The sequence below is a fragment of the Zootoca vivipara genome, chromosome 4 (genome assembly GCF_963506605.1).
Source record: "Zootoca vivipara chromosome 4, rZooViv1.1, whole genome shotgun sequence".
NCBI lineage: Eukaryota > Metazoa > Chordata > Lepidosauria > Squamata > Lacertidae > Zootoca > Zootoca vivipara.
In genome coordinates this window covers 1,064,233-1,091,999 of record NC_083279.1, presented here as the reverse complement: position 1 = coordinate 1,091,999, position 27,767 = coordinate 1,064,233, and positions in this window count along the sequence as shown.

Sequence of the window (27,767 nt, the reverse complement as noted above, 5' to 3'; positions counted from 1 at the left end):
CCAGTGAAGTCAACTCTTTGGTCAAGGAAACAAGGTCAACTCAGGAGGCCAGGCCTAGTGAGCACAGCCACTCATCCTGGTAGATCTTGTCCCTGTGAGGCAATTGTAGGGAACTTCCCATAGTTGCCTGCCGCCTCCTCCTCTGGGTCCTTCCCAAGCAATCTGAGGCTCCATTTCTTGCCTGTCTTTGCTCCACTCTCTTCATACCTCTTCTGGTTCTGTGAGACTGGGGTGGGTTGGTTGCTGCAGGAGGGGGAGACGCCCTGCCTTCTTCACCAGCAATAAGGGAAAAACACACAAATGGGCAAATTGCTGGGGGTTTGTCGGGATCATGGTTCGGGAGGTGGAGTCAAACTTTACCTCTCCAAGCACTGCGGTCCCAGTGAAAATCACCCTGCCAGTTACTTACTAGGCAATTAAACTAATGTCTAGTTTGGTCCTGGGAAACAACTGATTCTCTAGGTAGAGTGCAATGTTATCCAAAACAGATTAAAGCCCCCATTCCTGTGTGAACAGTTTAACTGATGAATCCTACTGATTAGGAGTACTCCTGCCAATATCCAAGTTAAACGCTCGTTATTTACCTCTTTCCATTGAGAATACTGACAGTGTCTACTCTTTTAGCCAATTCATAATTTTTTATCAGAGGAACTATCCTCTCATCTTCTAGTTGCTAAGCTTCATGTGGAGCCTTTCTGAGGAAATTCATCAAAAGCTTGTTGGAAATCCAAATGCAAGCATGTTCTCCGAATCATCACTCTCTACATACTTACTGAATACCTTAAAGGATTCTAATAGGTTTGAGACAGGACTTTTCTTTGCAGAGTGCCTTTGTGAATAATTGGCTGTGCCGATCAGTTACCCTCTTCCAGTTTAAAATGAACAGCCATCTTCGAAAACACTTTGATCTAGAAAAGAGTCAAAATAATTTTACCACAAAGATAAAAGTGAACAAACACTCATCTGTGACATTAACATATGGAAATAAAAGAACATGGAAAACAAGACACACTGCTTAGTGCATGTTAATGATCTGGTGTATTCAAACTGCCAGGCTGTCTATCTTCTTCCTTTAAAAAACAGCAACAACAAAAACTTGAGAATGCTTAACTTTAGGTAGAACTCTATGATGAAACAAGATGGAAACAAGTCCTTGTAATGCCTTGTCACTGTTCAGGACCGAGGTTGTCCTCTGAGAAGAGCCCTGTATAAATGGAGGGTTGCATGGGCTGGGTTCAGGAACCATCTCGAGAGAGATCTTCCCAGTGGTGGCTGCAACAGTGAGTGCCTCTCATTAAGCAATGCTATATCATGACAGAACATCCTTCCATTGTGTTATGGAGGGGAGAGATGAGGATTGCTATGTCTCTCTTTCTCTTAGTAACTCTTAGATACTTAGCAGCAACTGCTACCCATTCTTTGTTAGATAGACATGTTGCTGGCCGACCTGCTTGCTTTGCTCTGGCCAGGACAAGACTAACCAGGGTCCAGTTGATGATTTTAAGGCTATTACTGCTCTTTCCTCCTTTCTGCACCTGTTTCATGGACATCCAGGCCCCCCGCCGCCCCCACTTCCTATTTCATTCTATGCTGTGTAGCAGACCCACAAACTGGTCCAAAACTGCATCTTAATGCATCAGGGACATATTCACAAATGCACAAAGCTGAAATTCTGGGATGAGAAAATGTATATAAATATGAAATCCATCGAGATTGGTACTAGCACAATTGGAGATGAATGTGAATTGAAATATAACTGTGCTAGTTTGTACATAATCTGAGGCAAGAGGCAAAATGTGTGGGAGTAAGTAAAAGGAAATGGCAGGCACTGGGATCCTGGCAAATGCAGGACTGAATAACAGAGAGATTGGAGAGGGAAGGGAATGAAATATAAGGTCTGAGAGAAGCCTGCCAGAACTGAGCAAGTTTAGATGCTACCCTGATTAAAGAGGGGTTGATATTGTGAAAGCAAATCCAGTGCTCTAACTTCAAGTGGCTCAGTGTGCCCTGGTGTGGCAAGCCCTGCAGATGGGGACTCTGACTCTGACTGGAAATGAGGGTGGAATCATAAGCATATGAACAGGATGGATAAGAACAGAAATATGTTCTTAGCAAGATGGCATGCAACAGTCTCCTTCCCAATGACTAAATAGAAATTTGTGTTTCTATCTAGGTCACTAACACTGATGTCTCCTAATCAGAGATAGAAAAAGACAGAAACAGAGACCCAGTGCATAAAGAAGTTTTGATATGACAGGTTTAATTAACTAACACAAATATTATAATTTATTAGCACTTTTTAATAACTTGACCTTCAGTTGCTCCTTAGAGAAAACACACAGTAAAGACAAAGACATTCTTAAAACTGACAGTCATAGATAAAACAGCTTCCTTTTATTAGAAATAGCAATGCTCTTTGTTCCAGGGCAAATAGTTAGTTAATTGTAATTTATTTTGTGAGGTTACTGCACTTTTCTTGCAGTCTTGCTAGCTGAAGCCTGAAACATCACAATGAACCAGCATTGTCACTTGTACTGTATAATCAAAACATGGTTTGAAATACCAGTATTCAAAGGATGACAAAATATATTTGGCATTCACATGGCACAGTCCATGCAGTAACACCAATTGACATGAGTAACAAAAGTCCTGAGCGAGGTAGCATCAAATGCACAGCCGATAGGGAATGTGGCCAGCTGGTACATTGGAACTGGGAACATAGCCCTGATCCTCCTTCCCCCTTCATTCACTGAATGCTCTCTCTCTCTCTCTCTCTCTCTCTCTCTCTCTCTCTCTCTCTCTCTCTCTCTCTCTCTCTCTCTGTGTGTGTGTGTATGTGATTGTGTGTGTGTGTGTATGTGATTGTGTGTGTGTGTGTGTGTGTGTGTGTGTGTGTGTGTGAGAGAGAGAGAGAGAGAGAGAGAGAGAGAGTCTACAGAATGACCCAGATCATATTTGTGAGGAGGTTCTGTCAGATGATGAAACCCCTATAGTAAAGTCCCTTGCAACAGTTTACTTTGACTGTAATCACTTTCTTGGCAGTAGGGATACAAATACTGCAGGGTCAAAAACTGGAAAGGTTGAGATCAAAGGTCACTTCCCCATGGAGGGCTGCCTTTGACCCTCACCTTCCCATTTCCCACCACCACCCTGTGCAATTTAATGGCACAACCTAGTTCCATTACATTGGCTTCAGCCACAAACCCCCATAATCCTTTGTTCATGATATGCCAAGTCTTTGTCAGTCACCAATTCTTGTGCTGTATGGATTTCTGTCCAAGTGGGAGGAAAAAAGTGTAGACTTCAAAAACCCACCTGTCTTTGAGATGCACTTTTATGACCCACTGAAATTACTTTCTGAGTCTGGCTTCGGGAAATTTTGCCACCATTCCTCCTTGAGAGTAAGACCCGGTGTATTTTGTGGGACTTAACATCTGAGCAGCAGATGGTTTGATGGAGCTGTGCCCCTCTTACCTCCCTCTGACTGAGTCACAGCTGCATACTGAGGCAGAAGGGGGCAAGAGGACAGCGAGGTCAACTGTGCAAATGTGCTGATGGAGTAAGCCTGATGCTCCTCTTGGTGCATTTGCATCATGCCAGCCTTGCTGCCATCAGGTGAGTGGCACAACTCTAACATGCCATCAATTATTGCATCTGAGAAAATAGTCATAATTGCACATGTACAGTTCTTAAATAGACTTTTTTCAGAAGCAATAGGAAGGAAAATTTCGTCCACATTCATATCCATATTGTATTGTGTGTTAATTTGTTGGAAGCCACCCAGAGTGGCTGAGGGAATCCAATAATAAGCAGCATTTTAAAATCCTCCCTGGAAACCAAATAATAACCAATGTCATTGGTTAAAGACTGGCCTAATATTGTCTAGTTGACTGGTGTAATATGTTCTGATGCTCTACTAGTGTTCTGGAGTCTCGTTTTGTACTTAGGTTGCTTTGCAACCACTCTTTAAAAGCAGCACCATATAGAAGGCCTTCCTGGGGAGGAATTAGTGCATGGGTTTGCATATTGAGCTTTGCAGATCAATATGTTGTTTGTATGCCTTGCTTCCCCAAGTGCTTGAAAATTACAGGGCAGGTTTTACTAGGTCAGTTTCTCTTGAGAATGAGTGCTGGAAACTAATGACAATTCCATAAAATTAGTTTTTCACCCAAATATGTACATTGAGCAGGGAGAAGAAGGCAGGTACCTAGAGAAGTAGCAGCAATTCTTCCCTTTAAGTATCAGCAGACTTTTGCAGCTCCCTATGTGGCTTCTTGCCAGACAGGCATTACACAGTCTTCCTTTATTCTTTTTCCAGCCATAGACAAACTGCAAAATGGTTTTCTTCACCTTGATTCATGGGGCCGACAGCCTCAAGGGCATTCAGGTATCCAGCTATGCACATGTGAAAAGAAAATGTCTCTTTTCTTCACACATGAACATAGCCTTCCTGTTATACTATGGACATATCAGGTCAACTAAGTTTTACTCAGAGCAGATCCATTGAAATTAATGGATCTAACGAAGTCATACTAATTAATTCCAATGGGTCTACTCTGCATAAAACATACCATAGTTGAATGCCACCAATTTGATACAGTTGTCATAGGGGTTGAGAGGTTGTCATAGAACCATATAGCATCAGAAGAGGCAAAGGAAGCCTCGTGTGTTGTCCTTTGGGCACTCCAAAAGTTCTGCATGCAAAGTATGAAATTCCGAGCAAACCGTGGCATTCCTCTTAGTCAATTCATCATAGGAATTTCAAGTCAAGCCAAAAAGAGTTTTGAAAGATTTGCAGCAACACTCTTGGGGGTGGGCTCGTGCACTGCTGTCTATGTATCAGTCTCTAATGTATGTGATTTGGATCATTCCCCCACTCTGCCTAAGTTTGACCATTTTCTCTACTTCCACATGAATCAGCCCAAAGCAAAGCTGCTACAGTTCTGTGCAAGCAGCATAAAAGTTTGACATTTGGCAAAGAGGTAGCTCTGCAGGCTTCCTGTGTCTCCTCCTGTGATTATCAGGAAGAACTGCCTGCTTTACTTCTCTGTGCCTTTTCAGTTTAGATAAGCATCCCAAAAGTGCAGATGCTTATCTATTACTTATCCAAGCAACTTAGGTCAAGATATCAGTTGAAAAATCTCCTAAGAACAGGTGTTTTTGTGCGATTTGCAGCACTACAAGATTCATTGGGCTTAGAAATAACAATGCAACCTTGTAAAGCTATATTTTATAGTTAGTTTCCATTGAGGAAATGACAAGACTTTATAAGTCTTAATGAATCCTCACAGGTTGCCCACAAAGCAAGAAAGTCTTTTTATTAAGAGGGGGAAATGTGGTTCAGGAAAGTCAAGTTGCTCATACTTAGGCTGCAGTTTTCTGCAGATTTACCTGGAAGTAAATTCTATTGACTTTCGAAGGGCTTATGCAAAGGACAAGCATACTCTGTCAGTGTATCTGGAGAATAATACATTTTGTAGCCATCAAATTAAGCAACATTTACATGTCAACCTGCTAGACATCTGCAGCCAAAGACATAGCAGTTATTTCCAACCAGAATGTGAAATTGAGATACACTCCATCCTCTCCCCCCGTGCTTCATTTACCTCCTTTGCACGCAGCTTCCAAGACTCTCTTGTACGTCAGCATAAAGTCCCCTTCAGTCCCTGATGGCTTCCCCCTAATGTCTGGTTTCATCAGCTCCACCCAGTTTCCTCTCTCCACCATGTTCTGGCCCTCTGCTTCTTAATTCTTTGTCTGATCTTTCTTCCTTCAGTCACTCTGATTCTCCCTCCTCCCACCCAGCTTCCTGCCTGCTTTCCCTTGGACATCTTCTTGCTGCCAGCACTCCTCTCCTTTCCCAAGGCCCTGTGTAATTCCTCCACAAGCCACGTTGACCTTTTCCTTCCATTACAGAAACTCTGCTATCTGCTGACACTTACACATTGCAAGGTAGGAGAGAATCCTAACTTCACATATATACTGACAGGCTGTAAATTAGCCTATACTGTCCAAGAAAAGAAAGAGATCGTGGGGTTGTGATGGATAATAGCTGGCTGGAAACATCAATTCAGTAAGCTACATTGTGTGTATGGCTGAGAGGGAGCAAATTCAAGGTTAAGGTGTATAAGGAGAGGTACTATCCAATAGTGTGCATCAAAATGCAGTTGTGTGATAAAGGAATCTATGTTGAACCCACACTTGGAAGACTGCACCCAATTCAGGTCACCCCCTCTCTCAGCATTCATTTCTTCCCCCTTGCTTGGGTTGCCAAAAGCTTCTCAGGATACTACAAAATGCTGGTGGAGTGTCACATTTCATATTGAAACAGAATCCTTCAATGCATCTACGCCAAGGGGCTGGGGAATGAGGCCGTTTTCACTACTTGCATCATTATACAGAATCTCCATTCTTCTCTGGAGGTGGGTGGAACGACGTTTTCTGCCTGGCGCTACCTACAGTTCTACAACTTTTGTATCCAGCTGCTTCTCTTCCTTGCATCTTGGTTGTTAAAATTCCACTACATCTGGCCCAGATCTTTTGTCTCCAGTCACTACTGCCTACTACCTGCAGTTTACCTTCATGTGACTACAATCAGTCCTGAAGGCTTTGTCAACTAAAAGAGGACACCCAAAGAGACACTAGAACTATAGCTGTCAATGTAGTTGTTCTGCTTGTATTCCCTATTATCCCTCCAAAGAGGTGAAAGCCAATTACATGTGATTTCCAGGCAGTCTCCAGACAATTTATGGGCTTACAGGACCTACTTACTGTAGCTTCAGGAGCAAAACTGCCTTCATAAAAACAGTAGTCCTTTGACCAATTTCCCCCCCACAATTTTTGAATAAACTCCAAGCATTGTCAGTGAGTCTGCATACCAAAAGTGCTATAGACATTATTATTTGCAGCCTAAATTCAGCCTGGTGTCCTCAGAAGTGAGATACTAAGATCTCCTCCCCAGCTTTGCTTGTGGCTCACTGCCATTTGGCTCCTCCCCTCCCAGAGCTACCTCCATCAAAACCAAAAGCAAAGCACTGCCATTTCACCTGGTCACATCAGATAAAGAGAGGAGGAGACAGCAAGGCCCTCTCCATCAGCCTGGCCGGAATCAACTGCCATTGGGATCCTCTCTTCTCGGAATTGCTTTCATCAGCAGCCATTGCACCTGGCGGCATCTTTTGGACACACAAAGCAAGGCATCCTCCTTTGACTTGGCCAGGTCCACTTGGCCTAGCCATGTTACCATTCTGCCTGGTCATTATGTAAGTTATTAATTTATTTGATTTCCAGTTTGCCTTCTGATCCAGAATGATCCACAAGGCGGCTTATACAAAGTAATACCGTACAATTACACTTAGCCTGCTTCTGTTGCCTCTGACAAATGCCACTGCCCTGCAGTAACACACCCTTCATTGTCTCCGGGACTGAAGTTCTTTCTGCTATCCAAGGGGGGTGAGCAAAGGGTACAGTTGCTTTTGCCTTGGATGAGCTGCTGAACAATGACCACAGTTGTATCTTCCATTAGCGAATGGTATGAAAGAGGCTGGTACTGAAGCAGGAGCAGGAGCTTCTCCTTCCTTTCCCTATAAGCCATTATTAGGAAATAGAAACTACCTTGAACGCTTGGTCCGGCTTTGCGTGTCACACTAAGCCAAACCATGGCTTAGCCTTAAAGCGAAGCCATGACTGTGCCGGCTCCTGGAGAGGAGTTTGCAACCTCTTCACTCCTCCCTGGTCTGCTTTGCTGTCGCGATGTGCTGAGTTAAACCAAGGTTTAGCATGCTGTCTGATCCTGGGTCCATGGTTTAACTCTCTCCTCACCTAACCACGAGCCATAAACCCAGAACAAATCTTCATTCCTGCTCATTTTTAATTTAGGTCATATTTTAAAGAATCGCTGTCCTAATGTCTGTTGTTTTTGTTCACAGCTCCAGAAGAAGGTTTTTATCACTCCGAAATGTGTTGAGCTATAATGAAAATAGTTTAGCATCAGTGAGCACTAGAGTTTGACCTCCTTTTTGTCTTGTTCACTCAGGGGCTCCCCCCCCCACCCGCCAGCCTTTACCATTATATAATTGGAATGACCTTCCAGTGCAATTTATATCTTTTTGTTACAACTCAATATCAAATGTTTCCCTTTTTCTTTACAAATGAAACACCAACATTGCTTACAATTTGCTGGAGACTCAATGGCATTGTGTTGGGAGACTGGATCCAGTCCACAATTTGCCCACGGGTCGCCATCTCCCTTTAGATAGATATTTGTACCTGATCCCAAACTCTTCCATTAAATGACAAACTTGCTTTGGAGATGTATACAGCTATGGCATTATCAGAAATCTGAAACTGTGCATGTAGAATCACCTTCGACATAATATAAGGCAGCAGAGTAAACAGCGCATTGTGCATTTCACCCAGGTTTGTATTTTACTAAGATGTGTACCAAAGCTATCAGCTTTCAATTTGAATTTTCCAACCTGTGGGTGGGGGAAGGAAGTTTCAGAAATAGCACGCATTGCTTCAAAACTCTTTATGACTTTTTGAAACCAAATCTCTTTCCTTCCTGCAAATTATATTCAAATCTGTATAGAATCTCATTTTTTGGCCTTGCAAATATGGCAATTACATTAAGCGAAGGCTTATAAATTTCCATACGTTTTACACATTACAATGGGCCTTGACCATTAGCATAATAAAAAGAGGAGAAGGAATCCTGAGGATATTACTTAATATTTTATATCTGGGCTAGGGAAATTTGCATTCGTTTAGACTGAAGACATTGCTGATTATGCAGGAATTTGCCATGGGTTTCCTCTGGCCTTGATAATAATACCATATGCATACCACTTTCCTAAGAGCTTTTATTAACTGGATTTACCTTGTAGCAAAAAATCTAAAAAATATAAACACTCTGATTCACAACTAGAGAACACCAGTGCAACTGTCCTAGGAATGCTATATGGTTTCTGGCCTGGTTGCTTGTACTGGGATCCTGATTTCACTGAGTTTTAGTAGGTAGGGGAGCCATATAATTTTAAACAACTTGAAATAAATGCCTCCCCTTTATAAAGCAACAGAAGCCACCTGCCTCCTATATTCCATACAAATATTGTATCAAGCCATTTCAGTCTGGCTTTGGGCCTGGTGAGGGCATCCAAACTGCTTTATTGGTCATCATTTATTATCTCTGTCAGGAGCAGGAGAGGGGAGTAAGATCCTGCTCATTCTCACTGACCTTTCTACAGCTTTTGACGCCGCCGTTGATCACGGAATCCTCCTGAACTGACTTTGTGGCGGGTGAGGGAGGCAGTGGCAGAATTTTATGCTGGTTTGGCTCCTACCTCTGGGTTTGCACCTAGAGAATAGCAATGTGGAATCTGTCATGCAAACACATAGAAATTGTGATAACCATTTTGTCCCTCATGATACTTAAATTTGCAATGAAGTCCCCATTTCTATGTTTCATTTTAATGGGCTTTTTCTTTCGGATTCTGGGTGCAATCTTCCTGAGGGCAAAATGGTTGCATTTAAAGGTTGCATTTACCCATATATTCTGTAGTATAAGACGACTGGGTGTATAAGACGACCCCCAACTTTTCCAGTTAAAATATAGTGTTTGGAATACACTCGCCATATAAGAAATATGACCCGGCGTATAAGACGACCCCTGACTTTTGAGAAGATTTTCCTGGGTTAAAAAGTAGTCTTATATGCAGGAATATACAGTCATTAGTCCAATTTACCACCTGTGTGGAGTGTCTGATGCAAGATTGTGTCACGGTCAGAGTGAATGTGCAGAAATCCACTTATTAGCATAGCCGTCAAGTTCTCCCTTTTTTAAAGGGAAATTCCCTTATGCTAAATAGGCTTCCTCGCGAGAAAAGGGAAAATTTGACAGCTATGCTTATTAGCTGCATGTACATTTTTAGTCCTGGGGGGAAAGGGCCCTAGGCCTTGATTGGCTAAAGGAGAAAACTACCCTCCTGTATCCAAGTCTTTTTGTATAAAAACTTCTCTTTGAGGACCAGTGGTTCCCATTTGGATGAAGGACCATGTAGAATAGAACGTCCCTATTTTCATCTGAGAAATGATGGAGGGTATGCCAGGGGGAGAGTTGCCTGGCAACTATGCTATTGTCTTTTTCTTGCCACGTGAAGACCTTTTTATTTCCACTGGGTTTCCACAGAGTTTTAAATTTAAAAATGTGTTTTTGTCATGGTTAGTAGAACTTTGGCATTATGCACTCTCTGCTTCTGATTTCCTTTTATAGTAGTTTTATTCTAATGCTGCTTTAAACTTGCTGCTGGTTTTATGTCCATGTTGTAGTCTGTATGTCTTCCCTCCTGCACACTGCCCAGAGAACTATCTGTTAATGTGTGAATAAAACTAATATAAATAAAATAAATTTAAAAACTGGTAGCAGCAAAGCTACTTTGCTGGCTTACTGCCCCCACTAAGCCTCAGTGCTGGGATGCGGGTGGCGCTGTGGTCTAAACCACTGAGCCTAGGGCTTGCCGATCAGAAAGTTTGAATCCCCATGACAGGGTGAGCTCCCATTGCTCAGTCCCAGCTCCTGCCAAACTAGCAGTTCGAAAGCACACCCAAAAGTGCAAGTAGATAAATAGGTACCGCTCCAGTGGGAAGGTAAAAGGGCGTTTCCGTGCACTGCTCTGGTTCACGAGAAGCGGCTTAGTCATGCTGGCCACATGACCCAGAAACTGTCTGCAAACAAACACCGGCTCCCTCGGCCTATAGAGCGAGATGAGCGCCACAACCCCAGAGTCGTCCGTGACTGGACCTAACGGACAGGGGTAACTTTACTTTTAAGCTTCAGTGCTAGCTGATGTATGGCTTGTCGGGTTTCGTTCCAAACCTTAATTGCTGAATGTTTAAAAGCAGCATGAACTCATGTAAAGGGTAAAGGTAAAGGGACCCTTGACCATTAGGTCCAGTCGGGACCGACTCTGGGGTTGCGCGCTCATCTCGCGTTATTGGCCGAGGGAGCCGGCGTATAGCTTCCAGGTCATGTGGCCAGCATGACAAAGCCACTTCTGGCAAACCAGAGCAGCACATGGAAACGCCGTTTACCTTCCCGTTGTAGTGGTTCCTATTTATCTACTTGCATTTTGATGTGCTTTCGAACTGCTAGGTTGGCAGGAGCTGGGACCAAGCAACGGGAGCTCACCCTGTCACAGGGATTCGAACCGCCGACCTTCTGATCGGCAGGCCCTAGGTTCAGTGGTTTAACCACAGCACCACCTGGGTCCCTAGTTACTGAATGTTTAAAAGCAGCATGAACTCATGTAACATGACCTTAATCTTGCATGATCAACATATGTCCACTTGCAGCCATATCTATGTTCCATCTCCTAGCACCCCATCCCCAAACACACCGTTGTAAAAGTCAAGATTTAGGACACCATCATGTTGATGGTACAGCTTCCTTATTCTAAATGCCCATGCAGCTGCACTCTTAATCTGATTATTTAAAACAGGAAGCTTACTTCTAATCCATCAACATGGCACCCAGTCATAAAAATATCTTTTCAATCTCCACCTACGAATTATTCATATTCCCCCCCAGGCAGTGTCCTCCATATCTTGAAATAAATAACTGTTTGATAATGCCATTATCAGGGAAAGCAGTTTTCATGATGAGAGCAGAATGCCATAGATAGATTCATCCCAGTTCCTGGCTCTTTGTTCTAAGCGTTACTGACAGTTTTGCACCCAGCTGTAGAGCAATGCTGGGGAGTTTCTGTCAGTATTGGAGGGTGGGGGTGGGCGTGGAGCAGAGGCAAGGCATCTCGTCATTCTTTGAGTCCTATAATTTTGCCCAAATGCAGCAAGAGAAAGTTTTTCCCAGCATGGTGACGGCTAATCAGCATTTCTATATTATTCCATTAAAATAGCAGCGTTAAGATGAATGCTTAAATCCCTTTTAATCCTCTTTTAAAACCATAACTGTGATTTCCCATTAATTTTAATACATGGAAAATACAGGTTACATGAAAAATATACTTGGGCCAAAGCTCTGACAATGCAGAATCAAAGTAGCTTTTAAAAATATGATTGAAGCTGGGGGCATATCCAGAGAACTGGTGAAAATTGCTAAATGGGTGGTTCTGGGGATTTCAATACAGGTGCCAAGGCCACATGGATGTGCCTCAATTCATGTCTGGTTTTACGCACCTAACAGGGCATCCCATAGTTTTAGTGCTTTCTGCTAGTCAAGAAAAGAAAACTCTCTTTGTGAGTGGGAGAGTTTGATAGAATTCTTTTGTCATGGGCAAATTGCTACCTGGTAGAGTTTAGGCAACCTTTGCAGGTGGATCCAGGTGGATTCCTCGTGTATCTGAGGCAACCTTCTGGTATGCTTTATTCTGTCGCAATCCTTACAACAATCCTCTTAAGTAGGGAATTCCCCCCCCCCATGTTGCAGACTGAGGTGTGTGTTTGTGCTGAAACTGCAGTTTTCCAAAGTCTACCTAGTGAATTACTGTCAGAGGCAAGATTTGAACAATGGACTTCCTGATTCATTGCTCAATCTCTTAAATATCATGTTACATCAGCTTCAACTTGAGCAGAATGTAGAGCCTAACATTTCTCCCCCATTTGTTTCGTTCACAGAAGTAGGGACTGTTGTAGGTCCCAGCATAGCCCTGCCCCCCAGACTGCCCCTTCTCTCTGATGTCATGATTCCGCAAACCTCCATTGAAAAGATCAGCACATGATAGTTGTGCACCTTCTGTGCCAGCCCAGTCCTGACACGAGAAACCGCCCATCAATCCTATTTTGGCTCCAAGGAAGAAGCACTTTCAGAGGGAATTAAATTGCTTCATCCCTCCATCTATTTGTATTTTTCTGTTGTGTATTGCCCTGGGATAAAAATTTAATTAATTAATTAATTAAAATAATACCTGTAGTGTGCTGAATATTAGGTTAACGAACCTACAGTTTACTCTAGACCGGTACAGCTTGAAACAAATCAAACCAAAATTCAAACCACTAGTCACTGATTTCACCCACTCCCATTCTGGCCGCCCCCCAAATAGGCAAAAAACCCTCTAACAGCCCCAGGGAGTTTGTTAAACTCCTCTTGGGCTGCCATTTTGTATTAGGACTGCTATCTTGAAATCAAACAAATTCACTTCCCCAAGTCTGTAGGGCCCATAACACATGAACCAGAAGATAACAGTTCCACTATTGCAGCAACTTCTGTGCCAGCTAGAATGTCTGTCTGTATTGATCCCTAGATTCAAGTGGAATAGAAACTAAGCTAGAACAGTAGCAGGAAAAGAAGCACCGATAAAAATGCACAATCCACACTTGAGAATATTCATCCTTCCTCACCTGTGAATTAATAGGAACCAGCTGAGAAGGGGAGCAGAAAACAAGGCCTGGTAACTAATAACCTCCATAAGTGGCCAGAAGGCCCAGAGCTGCCTCTACCCTCCTGCCCCTCCTTCTCTCCAGCTGCATCTCCACCTTCTCCATTTCTGCCATGGCCATCAGCACATCCTCCTCCTCCTCCTCCCTAGTTGTTGGGGGGGCGTTCCTTCCCACCTGCTGATAATATACTTTGAATACGACCAAGGGGGCAGGGAGACAAGAGTCAGGAGCTGGGGCTGTCCCTTGTCTGGTTCATTGAGGAGGAGAATGGATAGAATGGGAAGATAAATAATAATAATAATAATAATAAATAATAATAAATAATTTATTATTTATACCCCGCCCATCTGGCTGGGTTTCCCCAGCCACTCTGGGCAGCTTCCAACAGAAAAATAAAACACAGTAATCTATTAAACATTAAAAGCCTCCCTGAACAGGGCTGCCTTCAGATGTCTTCTAAAAGTCTGGTAGTTGTTTTCCTGTTTGACATCTGTTGGGAGGGCATTCCACAGGGCAGGCACCACCACCGAGAAGGCCCTCTGCCTAGTTCCCTGCAACTTGGCTTCTCGCAACGAGGGAACCGCCAGAAGGCCCTCGGTGCTGGACCTCAGTGTCCGGGCAGAACGATGGGGGTGGAGACGCTCCTTCAGGTATACTGGACCGAGGCCATTTAGGGCTTTAAAGGTCAGCACCAACACTTTGAATTGTGCTCGGAAACGTACTGGGAGTCAATGTAGATCTTTCAAGACCAATATAAAAAGGATGTCAAAGCACATTAATTGAATGTGCTTAGAAGCCTCCTCACAATGGCGACCTTGATAGTGCAGAGTTCTAAGCATGCTTAGAAGCAATAGAACCCTTTCTAGACCTTTGTACTCAATATGCAGTGATCTGGAGTGGAGGGGAAGGGGTGGCATATGTGGGGAACTGGGGGCAGAATAAGCGCACACAGAGCCAGTCCCCTATACATTTCTTGTCCTCCTATGTGCCTGACATTCAAAAATATGTAGGCTCAGCACATGTAGGGGACATCCCCAGCTCCACCCCCACCCCCACCCCCACATAGCGCTTATATGTGCACAAGTGGAATGTGCGTAGAATGGATTCCCTGCACACTCTTATGCCTTTCAAAAGGCATGTTACCAGATCACACATGTGCAGCGCCCCTTCTCTGCATGTTGAGTCTGCTCATGTGAGAATGTTTAAGAAGGGCTGGGAAACTGGAAGGTAATAAGCTAAGGCAGAGAGAGTGACATAAACATCACAACAGGGGAGAAGGGGGTGATAGATATCAGGAGGGAAAGACTGCAGATGTCACTTTAATTTCCAGAGGCTGCAGGAACTGTATAAAAATGTCAGGTGTGAACTGGCCCATGGGGGGTTGAATTATCAGGGTTATATTGTTGTAAGTTTGGTGAGGGTCCCTTCTATTTCTTGGATTCTGCAAAGATTCAATTGTTGGAATAGTGAGGCCAGCTTGTTGGTAATGGCCCCCTAAGTATGGGTCATTAGTGTAACAAAGGAAGTGGCACCTTTCAGATTATTGTTGAGTGTTCCTTCTCCATGGGTCAGCTATGTCTCTAGCTGGTGCAGAAGCTTCTGCCATGTGCACTTTGAGAATAAAAAAAATTACAATTGACACTATCTCCCATAAAGATGTATCTGGATATCCAAATAGCTGTTTATCTTGGAGAGAGAGAGAGAATAGGAGACACCAAGGATAAGCACCTTTCAGAATTGGATGGGATCTCACCTAAGTTTTCTGAAGTCGGCTTTCTTAAAATCTAGAATTTGAGTCTTAGTATGCTTGGTTGCTCCTTTCCGCTGTATAATAAACTCCAGAAGAGCATGGTCACTCCCACCTAATGATCCTGCCACTTCTACCCCACTAACCAGGTCATCACTATTGGTTAGGACCAGATCTAAAATGGCTGATCCTCTTGTTGCTTCTCCCACTTTCTGGACAATGAAATTGTCTGCAAGGCCAGTGAGGAATCTGTTTGACCTTATGTTCTTGGCTGAGTTTGACATCCAACAAATATCAGGATAGTTGAAATCCCCCATTACTACTATCTCACTTCCTTTTGAATGCTTGGTCATCTGTTCCAGGAAGGCTTCATCTGTGTCCTCAGTTTGGCTTGGGGATCTATAATAAACTCCCACAATGAGATCACTGTTATTATTCTCTCCCTTAATTTTGACCCAGATACTCTCAATATGGCTTTGAAGTTTTAAATCCTGGATCTCTTCACAGGTATACACATCCCTGACATATAACGCCACTCCTCCTCCTTTCCTGCTTGGTCTATTTCTCTGAAATAGATTGTATCCCTCTATTACTGCATTCCAATCATGAGACTCTTCCCACCAGGTTTCAGTGATGCCTATTATGTTGTATTTAGTTTGCTGTACCAAGAGCTCAAGTTCATCTTGTTTATTTCCCATGCTCTGTGCACTAGTATACAGACATTGAAGACCATTGATCATTTCCCCATGTCTTTTATTTAAGGATTTTTTTCCTCCCACCACTAGGTCTGCGTGCTGTTTGCTCCATTTGGTCCTTGACATTTGGACGATCATCTTCAGCACTTGATAGACTCCTACCTTCAGGACCACTGTCTCCCTCCCCCACATAAGTCAGTTTAAAGCCCTCCTGGTGAGGTTTTTGAGTTTCATGGCAAAAACATTCCTTCCAACCCTTGTGAGGTGCAGCCCATCACTTGCCAGAAGTCCATCTTCAAGAAACTGCAGACCGTGATCTAAGAATCCAAACCGTTCCTGCTTGCACCATTTGCGAAGCCTGTTGTTTACTTCCCCTATTTTTCCCTCTCTCCCTGGGCCACATCGTTCAGTTGGGAGGACAGATGAGATGAGTTGATATTTTATTGTTTTGTAAACTCATCTGTGAGCTCCAGCAAAATCTAGCTACCTGCTTGTCAGGCTTGGCTTGGTCCCTCCACTTGGTATCTTGGCAACCTGGCCCTGAATGTAGTCAAGAAGAGATGCTATTCCAGATGTGGAGGCTGACACCACCCACCACCCCAGAAGACTGGTTTGTCACTTCCCACAGAGATCTGAAATGCCTTAATTTCCTTGTGCCATCTTGCCTCTGAAGCCCTGCCTTCATTACTGCCCCTGACAAAGACAGGCTCTTCGAATTGAGTAGCAGCAGTGGTAGATGTAAGCTGTGCAGCTGCCACCATGAAGGGCAGACACCACTGACAAGTGACAAGGTTGTAATGGAACATCTGTCTTGGAAAATGACACAGACCACCAGGGGTGTGTCAACTCTAAATGCACATTAGCAAAGAATCCTGCCTGTGTGAGCAGTCTGCTGAGGCAATTACGTTACAGATATTGACTCCATGGGACAAAAATCATCAGCATAGAAGGGACTCAAATAGAGCTCAAGAAGCATGGTGTGAAATAGCCCCAAGGAACAGGCAGTCAGCCAAGAGAACATTTTGGAGCATGGTCCAAAATGAGGTTTGTGTGTGTGTGTGGCTTTACACAGGGGATTTTCCTTTTTTTAAAAAGGGAAAATATTTTATGTCAGATTCTGTGAAACACAATCAAAGTTAACTTTAACTTTGCAAAGTTAAATGCCTTTGCATTTAAAGCACTCGCATATTTCAATGTTTTCCTTAAGGGGGGAAAGTGCCATCTAATTTTTTTTCCTTCTGCAATTGGGGGGGGGGGAGAGATCAGTATAACAGGCCACAATTGTGAGCCGCATTCCTGGCCCCGGCCACATCTGCTGACCATCAGTGTCCATTACACCTGTGCCACCAGCCATCCATTTATACAAAAAGCCCAGAGCATAGGTCATATCTTTGTTTAACATGACGGAACAGTGTGCCTATCACATCAGCTTTCATGCACACCTCTCTCTGTCTGTTTACTCCTGTCCAAGCAACATGCTTCCTGAGTCTTGTCTATTGAAAGAAAGAAAGAAAACACAAGAGACGCTTCCTTTCGGCAACTTCTAATTAGTTGGCTGAGGTTAAGGCCTGAGTGCAGCAATTTGAAGGGAAGCTTCCTTGAACTGGCTCCACTATTTCCTGCTTACCAAGGTTCACTGCTTAAAGAAGCTTATCAGTAAAGTTCCTGCTGGCAAGCGCCTTGCCAATCATTTGATCCTGTCCCTTCCAAGCTGATACTGTGAAAATAGTAAGGATATAAATAAAATGTAGATTGACTGTGCAGAATGAAGTTTCCAGTTTTGATGCAAACATGTAATTGCTTTATGTAAATGTGAATCATTGTCTGTTGCTCCCCAGGAAAATATTCACTTTGGATCTTCCCTAGCTTGTATTTTGATACTCAGACTTTTTATAGGAAGTTGAGAGTGTGGGGGCTTATCCACACTTCCTCTCACTGCTTTCCCCTGGGAAAAACCATTTTTCAGTGCTCAATTGGAGCAAACAGAAATTCAGGTTTTCTCCAGATTGACATATCACAGATTGATCAGCACTAAAGAGTGGGTTTTCCCTGGGAAAGGAGTGGAACTAGGGGGAAACCGCTTAGACCCATGCTTTCTAGGCACAGGACAAGCAGAAGTGCAGATTAGCCCTAACAGTACAAGCCCAAACTAAGTTCTGCCAGGATGATAGAGTTTGCATTCAGTAGATTTTGGGGTTTGCCAGCTCAGCCAGGGCACAGCCAGGGCAAAGCTGACATAAGTCCTGTGACTAATCTACACTGGTCAGTTAAAATGTTTAAAATATGTTATAGAAATGTGACACCAGAAGGCACTCACTGTAGAGCAATGATCTGTAGTCAATGGAAAATTGCACTGAGAGCTATATTACTTTTCTAAAAGTGTTTTTACAGATCAGTGTAGATCGAGCTCTATACTCTGCCTCAGCCATGGCTCTGCCAGCAGAACATAAAGCAACATAACTTCCCACATTTTGGCCGGGGTGTTTGTGGGTGGGGGGAGCAGAGACTTACACCTATGTCAAACCCTGCTCAGCTCAGTTGTGTGATCTAGGGCAGTGTTTCCCAACCTTTGGCCTCCAGCTGTTTTTTGGACTACAATTCCCACCATCCCTGACCTTGGTCTTGCTAGCTAGGGATGATGGGAGTTGTAGTCTAAAAACAGCTGGAAACCAAAGGTTGGGAAACACTGATCTAGGGCACAATCCTCCAAAGTCAGACCCATAGCCCTTACCAGCAACTCCTGAACAGAGTTTGGAATGGGAGTAAGTTACGCTGGCCAAAGTAATGCCAGCTACTAGGAGCTAGGATTCCCTTTTGACCTAAAGTGGTTACTTGGGGCCAAGAAATATAAGAACTGGACCTAAGTGTGCAGTAAATAAGTGGTGTAAATGCATGCTAGCCGGAAGACTATCTGAGGAAGAGATAGTTCTTCAGCTAAAGGGCCTAAAGGCTATATCTGTGAGTTCTCAGGGTCAAGATGAAGCAACTTTCATTTTTCCCCACTAAGTCATTTTAGGGGGTTGCCTTTTGGACTTCTACAAGACATCAGGAGGGTCAAAACCCACCAATACCCATCAGATCTGCCTCAGACTCAAGAAAATACATGCACCACACCAACGAACCTTGGTAATGGGAACACTTCCTATTTATGGAAAGTGGATCTAAGCCAGAGAAAGGAAGGCTGAATAAATGAGCATCATATTTCGACACATGATATGCCAATAGAAAAAGACTTTCTCTTTCCTTTGTTGTGATCTAATCTTTTAGGCAGGCTCTCTCTTTCTTTACAGAGAAGACAAAGCATATGAAATTAAGTGTGTAAGAGTGATCCAGCGATAGGATGACAATGCAAAGCCACAGAGTGCTCCGAGATGCAAATTCACAATCAGCTTGAACTTATTAAAATAACGCTGTTCTCTTGAGCATTTCAGTGATTTCTTTATATAAATAAATTCTTCCTTTGGACTGATTGGATCAGTGCTCTCATAAGATTATGATATCTTTAAAATGAGGAATGTCATTTGAAATTCCTTGCAACTTTTTCAATGAGACTGTTAAAAAGAATAGCATTTTAATAAAAGATTCATGAGAGAACAATGCTGCAAAGTTTTGCTTTTTTGTACCTGTGTTAAACCGTGGACAAAATATATAGATTGGCTGGCCAATGTAGATTGGCTGGCTCTTTTCCCTCCTATTCCTCTGTATCTCCTCATTTCAGGAACTAGCAGCATTGACGATGGTTGATCCATCTTTCAACTACATGCCCAACCACTTTACCAACGAGATCTCCTAAAGCTGCTCCCAGTTACCCAAGTTGTGCAAGGCAAATTCTCTGAAGGTCAGCTTAACACATTCAACCAATACCAAGGACACCTAATTCTTTAAGTTCCTATGAATAACAATTATTTCATCTCTGTATGGGGGGAAACCGAACAGAACAGTGGAAAAGCTATTTTGGATTCATTTCCTAATCAGATAGCAGATTTGCAATGATCACAAGAATTTATTCTACTGCCTGTGCCTTTAAATGTCTGATTAAGCCAAATATGAGTGTAATGGACAACCATGATTTAGATCTGCACTGATTTAGATCTGAGGTTTTGACTGAAGAACCTTGATATTACACATAATGGGGAGACCACGGGAGGAGTGCTACACCTGTCATCTTAGATGGAGTTGTGGTTCTAGCATGGGGATAACCACACCATACAAACCCTTTGATGTGCTTCTCTCCATTATATGTAGGGTAGAATCATAGAGTTGGAAGAGACCACAGGGGCCATCCAGTCCAACCCTCTGCCTAGCAGGAAACACCATCAAAGCATTCCTGACAGATGGCTGTCAAGCCTCTGCTTAAAGACCTCCAAAGAAGGAGACTCCACCACACTCCTTGGCAGCTAATTCCACTGTCGAACAGCTCTTACTGTCAGGAAGTTCTTCCTAATGTTTAGGTGGAATCTTCTTTCTTGTAGCTTGAATCCATTGTTCCGTGTCTGCTTCTCTGGAGCAGCAGAAAACAACCTTTTCCCCTCCTCTATATGACATCCTTTTATATATTTGAACATGGCTATCATATCACCCCTTAACCTTCTCTTCTCCAGGCTAAACATACCCAGCTCCCTAGGCCGTTCCTCATAAGGCATCGTTTCCAGGCTTTTGACCATTTTGGTTGCCCTCCTCTGGACATGTTCCAGCTTGTCAGTATCCTTCTTGAACTGTGGTGCCCAGAACTGGACATAGTACTCCAGGTGAGGTCTGACCAGAGCGGAATACAGTGGTACTATTACTTCCCTTGATCTAGATGCTATACTCCTATTGATGCAGCCCAGAAATGCTTTGGCTTTTTTAACTGCTGCATCACACTGTTGACTCACGTCAAGTTTGTGGTCTACCAGGACTCCTAGATCCTTTTCACATGTACTGCTCTCAAGCCAGGTGTCTCCCAATACATTTGTGCCTTTCATTTTTTTTGCCCAAGTGTAGTACTTTACATTTCTCCCTGTTAAAATTCATCTTGTTTGCTTTGGCTAATCTGTTAAGGTCATTTTGAAGTGTGATCCTGTCCTCTGGGGTATTAGCCACCCCTCCCAATTTGGTGTCATCTGCAAACTTGCTCAGGATGCCCTCAAGCCCATCATCCAAGTCAGTGATAAAGATGTTGAATAAGACTGGGCCCAAGACAGAACCCTGTGGCACCCCACTAGTCACTTCTCTCCAGGATGAAGAGGAGCCATTGATGAGCACCCTTTGGGTTCGGTTAGTAAGCCAGTTACAAATCCACTGAATGGTAGCATTGTCTAGCCCGCATTTTACCAGCTTCTTTACAAGAATATCATGGGGCACCTATTGAAAGGCCTTGCTGAAATCAAGTTCAGCAACACCTCAACACCTGGCAGTGGCGGAGCTTCATGCTCTGGCACCGGGGGCGGAGAACAGGTGGAGATGGGGCTGGCGTGCATCCCGAGGGTGGAGCGTGCCGCCCGCATGGGCATGGTGTGCGTTCTGGGGGTGTGGTGCACCACCCACAGGGGCGTGGCGTGCATTCTGGGGGCGGGGACAGCCGCGATGGCACCCTACCGGGATCGTGCTGCCTCTTCAACCATCACTGGATATGAGTGGGCTTGTTAGGTGCAAGTCTTTTCATTGTTTGCTTTGTGTGTTTTGTCCATTTGCTGCAGCTTTGGGCCTAAACACATAGAAGGGTATAAGGAGAAACAAAAGGGAACTCAGGCACCCAGGTCATAACAACAATCTGATATAATCATATTTTGAACCTGAGGGCTGAGGGAGGCTCCCAGGTAGCATTAAAATGGCTTGAGAGGAGGATAGGATAGGATAGGATAGGATAGGATAGGATAGGATAGGATAGGATAGGATAGGATAGGATAGGATAGGATCCTTTCAGCCTGTTTGTGACTGAAAAAGGGAGGTGGATACTAAAATGCATATTTTAGGAGAAAACATACTTATTGTCAGAGAAGAGGAAGACAGTTCAGAATTACAATAGGGGGAAAGTTGGGAAATAATGGGAGAGGAGGAACAGGCAGAGCCCGAGCAGCTGGTTGACATGTTATCCCTTGAAAGCATTCCAGACCCACCATCTCCCAGAACCCGGCGAGCCTTAAAAGTAGGAGAGCAAATAACTCGGAGACAGATGGCCCTAATTGGCAACTGTAAGGGTGGTGGTGCTGTTGATGAATGAGGAAGTGGGAGAAAACGGGGTGGGTGGAGATTTCCTCAATATCACCATTATTCTAAGAGGCTGCTTTCTCAAGCCTCTCTCTGTAAATATTGAGTAAAAAGCAGATGGTAAGGACTTTTCCGTGTCTTATCCGTTCTTGGCAACCTGCCTTGGGGGTTCGTTCATCTGCCACCTAACATTTAGAAGGATACTGTTATGTATTGAAGTCACTGTATATAGTTTTCCCTCAGGTCCGTGGCAGTTGTTTTAGGAGGGAACTTTAGGAGGGAATTTTGAATGATGTTTTGTTACATTGTTTGAGCCAGCCTCTATAAAAGCAAGCTGGCTCAGCAATGCAGTTCAGTTCTTCTGTTCTGACTCAAATAAAGAGCTGTTTGGAGAATCGCTGTGTCGTATGTTGCTTACCCACAACTTAACAGATACACTTTGAGAAAAAATACATTTAAATATGAATTTCCATGTAGATTTTGTTTAATGCAGTAATGGGACAAAACAGACTTAGGAATGAACACATACAAAATTGATATGGTCCAAAATCAGACTGATCCATCCTTACAAACAATTCTATACACTTGGGGCCACTGCTGCAAGGTCCCTGCTTCTAGAAGTAGATGTTCTGGTCTCATGCAGTGAGATCCTACAGAGAAACAGGGACTGATTTATCAGTTTTGATAGTACAGTACAATGCAGCATTGACTACACTGACTACACTGAGTAAGTGGATCTGTAAGGTTTGTCCTAGCACTTGTGACCTGGCCTGCTTAAGACAATTCTATCCAATTCCTTCCTTTACTCTCATAGCCATACAGTTTTCTATGTTAGCTTTTTCCTCTGTGTGCTTAACAGTGGTTTAATTTTTTAACAGATGAGAAGAGGGAGGGAGGAATCTGGAGGATTATAATAGAATTGCAAGTGACACTCCTCTGCTATAATTTGTGGAGTGTGTGTCATTGACACAATGGGTTGTTAAAGCTCAGAGGCATTATGGTCTGTCATGTCATATCATACTTAGGAAGCTTTTAATATGTGGATTATGGACACATTAAACTGTACTCTCTCCTGCCTATTATGTCAATGGGATTTTGCATATTTAAATAATACTACAGTGTATAATCCACGCACTGTGCCATGCATGCACAATTGGGCTCAGCAATAGACAAAATTACTGTTTGCAAAGTAGGCAGACTTTCCTAAACTTGTAAGTTTGCAGCATCCATGTTTCTATATAATAGTACATCTGTCTAGAGCAGGGTGGCCCAACACACAGCCGAGGGCCGCATGCAGCCCTTGGGGCCTTTTTTGGTGCCCCTTGGCAACATTTGACACACCCAGACTTCATGCCACCTTCCCAAAGCTGGGAAAGGTCTAAGGAGGTGGGTGGACTCTAGGACCAAGCCAGAGCCCTTATGTCTGCTTCCCAAAGCCCAGCATCTTGCTCACCCTGGGCGCTGGGGTTGGGCATCAAATTTTGTGTCCTCCCCCCCCCCTGCAGTGCACAGTAAGGCAGTGTGCAGCCCGAGGCTCCGTGTCAAAGTACTCTTGTGGCCCACTTGATTTGAAAAGTTGGACCACCCTGCACTATAGGATACACTCCTGCTTGCTCCACACACCAACCCTGCTGCCATTCCACCCACATTAGTCCCAAGTACTAATTTTGCTTTTCACTCTCCCCAGCCCTTTCCTGAGACCCCTTCTCTCTTTTATTCTGCAGCCCTGCTTTGTTCCTGCTTTGACCTTTGTGGAGGATTCCCCAATTCCCACCCCTCACTGCTTTAACAACAGAGGCTCTCCCTGTGCTTCTATACAAACGGGAGTAAACCTCCAGTGTCCAAATTGGACTTGTCTCCAGGGTACCTCAGGGCTCTGTGTTCGAAACCTATTGCCACCAGTGGGGTCTCCCTCCCATGGATCCCTACGGCTACAATTTGCCTCTCCCTTTGCAGTCTTCCAACATACATGTGTATTTACATAACGCGGGTGGCGCTGTAGTCTAAACCACAGAGTCTAGGGCTTGCCAATCAGAAGGTTGGCGGTTCAAATCCCCATGACGGGGTGAGCTCCCATTGCTCGGTCCCTGCTCCTGCCAACCTAGCAGTTCAAAAGCACGTCAAAGTGCAAGTAATAAATAGGTACCACTCCGGCGGGAAGGTAAATGGTTCGCCAGAAGTGGCTTAGTCATGCTGGCAACATTATCCAGAAGCTGTCTGCGGACAAGCGCCGACTCCCTCGGCCTATAGAGTGAGATGAGCACTGCAACCCCAAAGTCGTCCACAACTGGACCTAATGGTCAGGGGTCCTTTTTACCTTTACCTACTATTTATTTATTGATTTGATTTGATTTGATTTGATTTATTTCTTATTTTGGTCCATATAATTTTTGTTGCAAAATGTTTGCTGCATTTGGTGATCATGTGGCTTATAGAAAATATTTCTGTAAATGCATTAGTGGTAAAACCAGGCAACTAGCATCTACTGTGCACAGCTTCTTGTTTTAAAAGGTTTATTTATAAAAAGAGACATTTATGTGGCAGCTATTTAAAGCAACAACAACAGAGCCATAGTAACTGGGTGGGTGGGTGGAAGAGCTACACTACTGACAGCATTGGCCAACTGCACCTTCTGCCACCCCCTTCCGTTTACTGCTGTGAGTGGCTGCTTACAGCTCTCTAATGGCAAGGCCAGCACTGTGCGCAGAACTAAACTTCATTAGCTAGTCATGATGGAGTGCCCTTATAATTTTTCATCGCTCTGTAATTTGCAAGATAGCAAGACAGTTGCTATCCGAGCAACTAACTTCTTCTTCTTCTTCTTCTTCTTCTTCTTCTTCTTCTTCTTCTTCTTCTTCTTCTTCTTCTTCTTGTTTTGGTAAGCATACTTCATTTTACAGTACCGGTAGGAAATTACAGCAAGGAGTCAAATTGTTCAGGCTTCAAGAGAAAATTGCTCCTGGGAAGGAAAATAAAGAAACCATACTTTCTGCTCTGTTATAGGATTCCAGCAGTTAATGAGTATGTGAAGTATCAAATTAAAAAGTGCTAGCAGTTTATCATAGCTGAGCAGTCACTGAATGAGTAAGAGGTTTCCCTTTCACTGAGCAGTAAGGACATGACCTGAGGCTGATAAACACTGGTCATCCGAGCCAACATCTGATTTAGGACTGGCACAGCCCATCAGCTAAAGCAATCTTCTCCATTTGTTGCTTTAATCAATAATGTTTTAGAGAGCATGGCCAATTGGGAGGGTCTATAGTTCTGTAGTTGCAGAATACATGTTTTGCATGTATAAAAAGGCCCAGCTTCAATGTCCAGCTGAAGGAAATCAGAGAGCAGGGCTGGGAAAGACCTTTGCCAGTCACTTAGAGCAATGGACTAACAGTCAGAAGAGAAAGCACAAGCAAGACAAACCAGTGCTCTGACTCAGAATAGGGCAACACCATATATCTGACAGAGAACAAAACTGTGATAGTGCATTATACCCATAGCTGCCAAGTTATCCCTTTTTTAAAGGGATTTCCCCTTATGCTGAATAGGCTTCCTCGCGAGAAAAGCGAAAACTTGGCAGCTATGATTATACCACCAGGGCTCCCATTTGGACAGTGCGTAGAGAGAAGCATTCCCCCCTCCCCCATATGTTGGCTAACTGTGAACATGAGCATCACTAGACCTTTGCAGGCTTTCGTATATCAGCACAAGTGAACATGGTGGTGGTGCAATTTGTGTTTACACCTTACTGCCACTTTGAATACCCTGAACCAAAAAGCAAGCAAGCTTCTCTGCTAATAGACGTTTAGCACATAAAGCATAAAAGTTAATGCTTTGCCATTTTTCTCTTTTGCACATTTTATATTTGTAATGAGTTTTCAATGCAGGATGGTATTAAAAATTAGTATAGAATCATAGAATTACAGTATAGAGTTGGCAGGGTCACCTGCAATGGTATATCCCTCTTGCAGTCAAAAGTGGTGCCTGCAGTCTGTTCTAGCACTTCACCATCTCATTCTGCTGCATGTAGGCCAGGACTGATACAATATACCAGACTGGCTTTACAATGAGGGGTTAGGCACAATCTAGAAGAAGAGCCCACTTAGGTGTTCCAAAGAAGCTAACACCACTTTGACCAATGTGAATATATATTTAGTAGTAGTAGTAGTAGTAGTAGTAGTAGTAGTAGTAGTAGTATAAAGGTAAAGGGGCCCCTGACCATCAGGTCCAGTCGTGTCCGACTCTGGGGTTGCGGCGCTCATCTAGCTCTATAGGCCGAGGGAGCTGGCGTTTGTCCGCAGACAGCTTCCGGGTCATGTGGCCAGCATGACAAAGCTGCTTCTGGTGAACCAGAGCAGCGCATGGAAACACCGTTTACCTTCCCGCCGGAGCGGTCCCTAATTTTCTACTTACACTTTGATGTGCTTTCAAACTGCTAGGTGGGCAGGAAGTAGTAGTATATCCGTGTACAAAAAGCACAGCACACACCCCAGTTGATTAAAGTTACAAGAAAGGATATTCCAACTAAACATCAGGAAGAACTTTTTGAGAGGCAGGGAAGGGAAGATCAACCAAGTGAGAGCTGGGAGGGTCCCCTTCTGTGAGAGACAAGAATTAAGAGATTTCTTTAAGAGAAGACTTTGCATTTCTCTCTTTCTCTTTTGTTTTATTTTAAATTAGTTTGTTTTTTATTGTATTGTACTATGAAAAAGCCTTAATAAAATTTTATATAAAAGAAGAAGAAAGAAAGAAAGAAATTATGCCTAGAAAGACAAAGTGTGCAAAAATTGTTGCATAGACAATCTAATTTGTAACTCTATACAAGTTGCAAGATTTGGCTTTCCTGGGTGCAGAATTTGTATCGAGTCTCCTGAATAAAGCAACAGGTTTTGAAACAGTTACCGAGGATCCCTGGAAACAAGCAGTGTCTAATTGTACAAGCTGGTCAGTACTTGAACAAAAAGCAATGCAGTCTCATGGAAGGGACAGTATGCAAACAGGCAAGTAAACCATTCAGAAAACCCCACCTTTGAAAAATGCCATGTATCTAATGTTGTGGATTAAGTCCTGCAAATTGGAAATAGGCAATGTTGAAATACAAGGTCTCGCTCATCTCTACCCTAAGTCCTCTTTTTATTCCTGCCCTTCCCCTCTCTTTTTCTACTTCTCTCTCTTTTTCAACACAAAATCTCAGGCAGACATTCAACAGATGCAGCTTCTGTCAGCGCAGACATGATAGTTGGCAGCTGGATGTAGACACTATTCACTATGCTGTTATAGGTGCATCATATAGAATGTTTCTTTTGTGGGGGAGGGAGTTCTGCTGCAATTTCAGCACAGCATTTCCCCTCTCTTATTTTTCTACCATTTTGTATCTCTCTCCATATTCAATATGAATGCCATTCACGTGGCAGATTGTTTTCATTCATCTTTAACAAGAACTCATTTATCATTTGGAGGAGTTCTACCATAGAATATCCTGATTAATTGCCTTTGTGCACTTCTGGCAGGGTAGAAATTTACAAATATAGTTGTATTCTATGGACTGCTCACAAAATCCACTGAATAAACAGAGTGGTATTCAATGTTGGTTATACTCAGAGTAGACTAATTGAAATCAAGGGGCATAAGTAAGTCAACTCTCACTATTTCAGTGAGTCTACTCTGCCCTGAGACTTAATAGTGGCAGAATTCGTGTTTGGATGCTAACTGCTGGTGTCACTGTATCCATAAATGATGATCAGTTATGG